The 8,046-nt window shown below is 46.2% G+C and overlaps 1 long non-coding RNA gene across 2 annotated transcripts in view; it reads left to right on the plus strand.

The window, feature by feature from the left end:
• The window catches only part of LOC112980407 (uncharacterized), a 34,623-nt gene extending 27,010 nt beyond the window's left edge, over positions 1 to 7,613 (plus strand). The window contains exons 1-3 of one of the 2 annotated variants that reach the window (XR_010391563.1): positions 1 to 1,877; positions 3,545 to 3,688; positions 4,664 to 7,613. The exon at positions 1 to 1,877 is cut by the window's left edge and continues 27,010 nt beyond it. This is a non-coding gene — a long non-coding RNA (uncharacterized LOC112980407). Of the gene's footprint in view, positions 1,878 to 3,544; positions 3,689 to 3,992; positions 4,145 to 4,663 lie in introns of both variants that reach the window. The other variant, XR_003258420.2, reaches the window with a different exon arrangement.
• The last annotated feature ends 433 nt before the right edge of the window (positions 7,614 to 8,046 follow it).

Below are 8,046 nucleotides of genomic sequence, written 5' to 3' on the forward strand. Positions count from 1 at the left end.
TGCCTCCTCCTGAGGCTGCAAAGCAGCCCCTGGTAGGGTGGGACAAAGCTGAAGTTCAGTCCCAACAACTCATAGCTGATTAGTGGAAGCTGTGTAGAGAGAGGCTGACCTGCCCTTTGGGTTATGGGAGCAAAACAAAGCAGGAGACCCTAACTGCTGCTGGGTGGAAAGAAAATATATTGTTTTTAGCTCCAAAGTTTCAGCATTCTCTTGTGAATTTAGAATAGAAAGTGTATTTGCCATATGTTCAGTTCCAAAAGAGCTAGGTCTCTGGAGGACCTGGTTCCCTCTGTCGCTTTGGATGGAGGAGGACTGCTTACAAATTTCTTTGCTTTTCCCTCTTCTGTTTTCCTTGTCACACTTGCCATTGAACTAGCATTGATGTTTCTTTGCCATCTGGTTTTAGGGCTTTTTTTTTTCCCCTCTGGGGACTGGGAGGGGGAAAAAGATCCAGGGTGAAACAAGATGTTTGTGTTGCTAGACCAGCAGTCAAGAAAGGGAACGGGGGAGCCGACACTGAAATACTTTGCCAAGGCACTCCAGGCTTTGCAGAGAGGTTTTACATCTTGCAATTAGGAGAGGAAATCTCTGCCCTCTGAGGTGGTTGCTTCTGGCACAGCTTTGACACAATTTCCACACTGGCCGCTGCAGCAGCGAGGCATGGTGGTAGCCAGCCCAGGAACTGCTGATCTGCAGCTTGCTGTTTTACTCATCTCTCTAGAGGCCAAGAAATGTTCAGACAAATGAGCTTGTCCATTTTAAGGACTAGAAGGAAGTTCAAAGCTCCCTACGGACCAACAACCTCTCGTGGTTTAAGGTAGGGCTTGGTATGTTTATGGATGAGGCTCCTCTGAAGGGAAGGAGTTGGCCTTGCTGGCTGGGAGACTTTCCCCTGCTCCTGTTGCATTCATCAGGGCTCGTTAGGGTTTGGACGAGCCTGGGAGGCTCGATTTTCCATCGGGAGGAATTCTCAGCCCGAGCGACAGTAAAATAGAGCTTCTTGCGAGAACTTCATGCAAACAATTTGTGACATTTGTAATTGTATCACACGATTTCTTGCAATGTATCACATTTCCCAGAAACTTCTTTCTTTCCAACTTAAATCAAACATCTTAAAAATTCAGTCTGTTCCTGCTGACCTTGTGCAGCTGAGGAAAGAGGTCGTGGCTGATGCTGTCAGCTGCAGTGATTTCAGACAGTGAGTGTAGTGTAAGCAGAAATTTATACTTTTTAATTTGGTTAGAAGATTATGTTAAATGCCCAGAGAAAAGGCTCGGTTGGAGCCTGGCCAGTTAGTACACACGCAAAGTCCCTTCAGCAGGGGCAAAGCTGGGGGCTGACATCAGGCAGGCTAGACGAGACCGTGGGTGGACACACAGATGAGCTTCTGGGATGACAAGAAAAGGAGAAATGAGCATGAACAAGATCATCCACTGATCCTTCACACGATGCTAATTTATGTAAATAGCACTTGGCTATGTAGCTAGACCTGGCATTTTCTCCTCTGCCGTTTGCCTCCCGAAGTCCCTCGCAGAGCGATCGGGTTGTGACTTCGCATAGCAAGAGCTTTGCTTCTCCCAGCTCCACATGCCAGATACTTGTTTGCTTGTCGGTGTGGGCAATTTAATTACCAATTCCCAGGGCTAATATACAATACCAGGCAATTACACTGCATTGTATCGCACTTACTGAATAAGATTACATGTGACTTATATTTAATTTCAACTCAATTTCTAATTTTGCCGTGGCGGAGTTACGTGATCAAACAGGGCTGTGGATGTTATCTGCCGCGTGTGTGCTGCACTGAAAGGCTCCTCGTTCATCTTCTGCCTCCTTCTCCCCAACTCTGTTGCTTGTGTCCACACAAGTGTCTCCAGGTAAATATTTGTTAATTGATGTTCTTTGTCTATCACAGGACAAAATGAGGCTTCTTATTCAACCATTTCACAGCTAATTAAACTACAAGTAGCTATGAAGGGATTTAATCTTTTTCTTCCTATTACTGTTTGGTTGTCCTGGGATGCTGCACAAAGACATTAGTGGCCTGAGGCTTAACCTGGTGTTTAAAAAGAGGATCTGTAAAACTACATGTGGCATGGCATTGAGCAAGCTCTTTAAGATCCAGAGGACTACACAGACTTAGAAGACCTGAGTCAATACCTAGTGCTGCTACAGGCTACCTTCATGGCCTTGGTCAAGTCACTTAAGCTAAAAGCCCTGTGACAGTTTGGGAGGACTTCCAAGAGCAATATCACCACCTAAGAGCTCAAGTTTCTTTGGAGGTCAGTGGGATCATTACCCTAAGCCCTAGTCCTTCATGGACTGGGACATCTAAATTGCACTGGTTTCAATGGGAATGTAAATGTTTGCAGTTAACCTGGGCTATGACACCTCCATGTCCAGAGATCTGAACAGGAATCCAGTTATGTGGGGCTCATAGGAGAAGGCTAACAGCAGCTCTGTGCTTTACAGCTGTACTGGCCATGGGAAGGGAAGGGAAGGAAAGGATGATGGTGAGCTGCTCCTCAAGGCCAGAGTGTGAGGACTTGACCATCCCCAGCAGCACTGCAAAGCCAAACCCTCCCTGCACCTCTGGTGCATGAAACCCCCTGAGTGAAACCAAGCAGGCTAGTGTCCCTGAGGAAGGTGGAGCCTAAACAGATAACTAAGCAGAATAAATAGGGAAAAAGCAGGTAAGGATGAATTTCAGCACACTCAGCACTGCCTGTGGGAGCCGCACTGCTGTGAGGCAGCTCCAGGTCTTCAGCCTTTGAGGAGTCCTTTCAGGCTTTGTAGTCCTTGTGAAACCCCTTATTTTCCTCTTATCTGGGTCACTTTTAGTTCATGTTGTTTCCAATCCTCCGTGCAAGGGAGAATGTTTGTACTGGACTGGGCCAGGAGCAAGGCAATTGCTGAAAAGGCTCCTATAACTATTAACACTAATAATGTGCTCTTTATAACCATGGTTAGTAATAAAAGACATTTGACAAACACCGGACTTGGAAGGAAAGGCTTTTAAAGCCCCAGCCAAGCTATCTGCAATTAGAACACAGTAATGTACATTCATTGTGTATGTAAGTTGAGCTCACAAAAATCTCCTTTTTTGTCCATTAACAAAACCACAGTATCCCCATGAACAAGTCCCCTTAATCTCCCCAGTGCATAGTCTGTGATCTTATCTTTAGAAAAGCTGTGCAATGTCATGCAGCTCCAAGAGAAACAGCAAAATGGACTCTCTCCCAGAATAAATAGCACTAATTTGGGGGCACACCAATATTTGAAGGCTGTTGCAATTTGAATGAAGTGTACAATGCATTTAGATTCCAGCAAAGTGCAGAGAGTGCGAGTTCCTTCTGCTCCTGTACAAAAGGGAACAGAAGTCAAAATGAAGGAGTTGAGCATGAGCACAGCGGTAACTCCATTACCTCTCCCAGTCTTGAGTGTCTGCTCACGTAGGCTCAAAAATAGACCAAGAGGCAGAGTGCACAGAGAACAAGGCTAACTACATTGCTGCTTTTCTGTTGTTTCACTGTCCTTATTACAGGATCGATAATTCTTACTGTTCTCAGAGGATGTTTGAAAGATGCCATGTCAATCTCTGCTCCCCGAGCAAAGCCCCGTGGATGTTCCCGGGACTGTTTTGGCAGTCTCACCGAGCTCCTCCCCACCAGCTCGGCACACATAAGCAGTAAGACCGCAGGAGTTGGGTTGGGTTGTGGTGTCCAAACCGAGCAGTTAAAAGCAGCCATGTCCATAAACCTGTCCATAAACGCATTTGCCTCAGCCTGCCCTCCTGACTTCTGGAAGAGGCTCTCCAAAGGTCCACTCCTCTGGTGGTAAAAGTTTCTCTTTCCCAAACTAAGTTTGTACTTACTGGATCTCATGCTGACTTTATCCTTTAACTCTTCTCATGCAAGGTCCACTGTGCACCCATCGAGGCACTGGGAACAATTATATTCTGCCTAACTCTTCACTTTTCTTGACTTTTCCAGTGCTTTTTGTCTTCTCTTGGAAAAACAAGCTTTCCATCCTCCCTTTCGTAAACCAAGATGCCTAGATCTAACCCTTGACTAAGTGCTGCCAGTCACAGCTTGGCAGCTTCTGTAGCAAGGCTGCAAGGATGGAGAATGAAGAAGACATGAAAGTACGTGTGTGTGTGTGTGTTAGGTATTGTATGCTGAGAGCTCAGATACCCTGGTCTGAGATAACCAGAAAAAGAAAGAAAAAACCTCCCTCCTCCTCCCAAGATCAGCAGAAAAGACAAAGGTAGATGTTTCACAGGTTGGTATGACTCATAGCACCATGCCTGAAGACTCAGGGTGAAGTGGCCCAGGTGGCCTTTGGTCACAGCTGTTGGACCCCATGTCTTGGACCTCTGTAATAAGTAGTCAAGGACAGATAGCAAAGAAGGCAGAGAAGAACCTAACTCATTCCATCCTTAAGCAAAACATCTGCCTTGCCGCTGTCAGAGGTAATCAAGTGTTTACTTCTGCACATTAAGAAAAATTTAAAGAAAAAGTCCTCATGGGGAGGGCTGTCAGCTCCCCAAGGAGGTTATTAGGCTGAACTTAGAGGGTTTATGGGAAAAAGTGTTTTAGCAGTCCCCAGAGCATCATACTGGCCCTGGTGGTGTTCCAGTTATTTTATCTGACTGTCTTTACAGGTATTCCGGGTAACTTACCTGCGCAGCCAGCCTCCGAATTGCTCTTTTGAACACAATTGCTGTTATTTGTGAAAGCACCGCTCTCAAAAGCAATATTTCATCATTACTGTAAAACATCATCCCTGCAATTATCGGAGAGAGCATCTGTGGGAATCTTATGGGAAACATGGTGACGCCTGAAGCGAGCCCCAGCCTGGTGCTCGGTGCCCGTGGTGCCTGGCAGGGCTGTGCCAGCGTCCCACCCCGCGCTGGGGGACCGAGACTTTGCCTCCGGACCGTGCTGTGGGCCATCACTGGGTTGGCTTGAATGATGAGTCTGGCCAATTAAAAACAGCACTTCTGGAAGAGAGTGCTGCTTTATTTCCAGCCTAACTACAAATGACAGTGCAATGGGGTGAGGAATTTCCTCTGCCTTGGAGCTGGCTCTTGCGCTGCCTGCCTTTCTCCCCACTGGCTCTCGCCTTCTGCAAAGGCTTTCCAAACCGGGCATTTAGCCTTGTGTCTCGAACAATCATCCATGAAACCCACCTGGATATTTTTGAGAAAATCGAAAAGGCTGCAGCTATAGAGACATCACAAGGGAGACATGGCCAGCTGGACATCACCTTTGCCCATTTTGTATTATGTCGCCTGTGACACCCATTACGTAGAGCTTCCTGTCACAACAGAGTAGCCAGAACTGGTAATATTTGACAGCTAAAATCTTCTTTTGTGAGGAAAAGAAAAATCTTAGTTGCAATGAATTGACTCCCTTTTATAAAACATAAATAACAACAAAAAAAATGGGTGCATCTGTTTTCAGTTTTCCTCCCCTGTCGCCCTTGTCCTCTGGAAACAGTGAACTGAGAAGAGAGAAAGGGAGGGAGGCAGCATCTAAAAAAAATCAGAAAATGAGAAAATATCCATCAAAATGGAAGGAAACTTCATACTTCAGGAGGGAAAATAACAGTTTAAGTTGGAAAAATCACCTTGACAAACTTCAACCTTCCGCAGCTGCTGCCTGAGGAAGGAGCTTGCAGGAAATCCTTTGCTTGCTCTTAGATACACGTGCGGAGATGTAAAATCAGTTAAAGACTGTTAGCTTTATCTGTTTACTCCCCAGAAGTGTTAACTGAAAAAGGGCTCGGTCTGCTTAGACTCAGGGCTGGCCTTCCCTAGAGAAAGAGCTGTTAGATGCTGAGATCTTGTTTCCAGATTTCTTCCCATTTAATTTCACAGACTGACTTTAGCAAATGGGACGCGTGCGCGACGATTTGGCCACATGAGAAATGCAGGGAGCGACGGCCGTGCCGGTGTCGTGTATTGCACAGCGCGGGCACGCACGGAGGAGGGGAAGGAAGGTTATTGAGACATCGCCGGCGAGTTCAGCAACTGCAGCAAAGCCTGAGTGACGTCTTCAGCAGCTCCTGCACTTAAATGAGGACAAGATGTAGATACGGTAAAAGCACGTGAGTGAAGGTAGCTCCAGCCCAAATCTCTGCTGAATGCAGTAGACAGGATGGTTGGCGCTACCTGATCCTCTCCGGCCAGGTCGCTTGCTTCTTAATTGTATGCAATACTGTAAAAATTCAAACTATTCTAAGTCACTAAGAACAGGATGAAATGTAAAGTTTTCTGTGACATTTATTCAGAAAAGGATATTGTTTTTGGGGGCTGCTTGGTTCACATATCTTATTTTTGAATGAACTGCGCTGCCCCGTGTCGCCTGCTAAGTTAACAATTTGTGCCAATTACAGTAATTACTGTGCTCCAGCAGCAGCACTGCTGCCCAGACGTGTTCAAGGAGTGGCTTTGCTTAAATGAATGAGAATACCCTGAACCTGCAAAAACATTTGTGGATATTGAATAATTTAATTTTCTGATTCTGCTAATTCAATGTTGAAACACAGATAATCTCCTTCATTAAAGGAGCAGTAGGAAAATGGGAAAGGACTGACACTTTGCGAATGAACCAAGGCTTTGTAGCCACGCTGGGAGAATTCGGTTGTGCAGTATGCGAACGTACGTCTCCTCTGCAATCTGCATGTAGCCCCAGGGCAGGACCCAAGGCGAGGGCAGCACGAGAGCAGGTCGCTGCCATCCTTGCATCGGCGGTGTGTCTTTGCAGCCCCCCTTGCTTTGGGCACACTTCCCGCCAGCGCCCAGGTTTGCATCTGCTGGAGAAGAGCCCGGTGGAGGTTGTCCCCCCCCCTCCCACCCCAGCTGTGCGTGCAGCTCCAGGGCAGGCTCCTTCTGCATTTCTTCTCCCTGCAAAAGATCGAATAAGCCTTTGCTTCAAAGGAGGCAGTCAGAAAGTGCCTCTCTTAATAACCAGCTGCTTAGATGTGCTACTTTTTGTCTCGTAATGCTCTTTCACTCTTTTCACAGCAGTTTTCCATCTCTGAGCAGAGCCTGTGTGACTCCTGTTGATGGATGTTTGTTCTCGAGGTCGTGATCTTTTAGCCAGGATTTTACACGGAGCCCTTTTCTTCCCTTGCACCTTTGTATTTTAACAAGAAGTTGTTGCTTGAAAAGGAAGGGTGAGAACAGTACTGAATAGTCCACTTAATAAATGGAAACGCAGCAAGGGCGCTGGAGGACGTGGTACGCTGGAGCTTCCAAATTATGCTGGATGTGAAGCAGGGAGATTATTCTGGATGGGTCCACTTGATTTCTCGCCAAGGTCAAGACTGTGGCTTTCTGATGAGGAAGTGGCTGCTTGAATTGCTTCATCAACTATTTACTTCAGGTTTAATGACACCTCAGTGTTATTTTTCCTCTGTCTGTTCTGGAGTCATTTGCTGCTTGTCACTCCATTTGCCTCTGCGGAGGTCACCCGTGTAGCTCTGAAAGGCAACATATATTCAGAGTTCTGGCAAGGCCGTGCTACGCTTTGCCTCTTCATCTGTTAGCGTTGCTTTGCAGTTTTAAAATAATTATTTCTCTCCCTCGGGGAGGTGTTTGCTCTCTGGTCCGTTGTAGAGCAGCTCCCTTTCTGCAGTTGAAAGCTCCCTTCTGATCCAGAGCTAGGCAAGAAAATTATTTTTTCGAAAATAGGTTTTGTGGGGAGTCTCTCTTACATGATCTTAACTTTTTGTTCGTCTTCATTTCCTTCCTTGGCCAAACATTAAACCAATTGCAATATGGGTCCCACCTCCATTCTTGCATTAGATTTTAGGTCTATGTAATAGACCCTGTTCTGCTTACTCTCACTGCATCAGCAGACCTGGTGTTGACTGCTTTCATGATAGCAATTTATGTGAATTTATGTGTAATTTTTTGTTGTTTGTTTGTTTTTCCTTAAAAAAAGAAAAAAAGAATGCAGCCCATTTCTCTGTGGGGAGCCCTGGATGCCTGCCAGCTGCAGTCCTGCAGCAGTGATGTTCATGGAAATCCTCCCCTCC

Source organism: Dromaius novaehollandiae, chromosome 14 (genome assembly GCF_036370855.1).
Source record: "Dromaius novaehollandiae isolate bDroNov1 chromosome 14, bDroNov1.hap1, whole genome shotgun sequence".
Lineage (NCBI taxonomy): Eukaryota > Metazoa > Chordata > Aves > Casuariiformes > Dromaiidae > Dromaius > Dromaius novaehollandiae.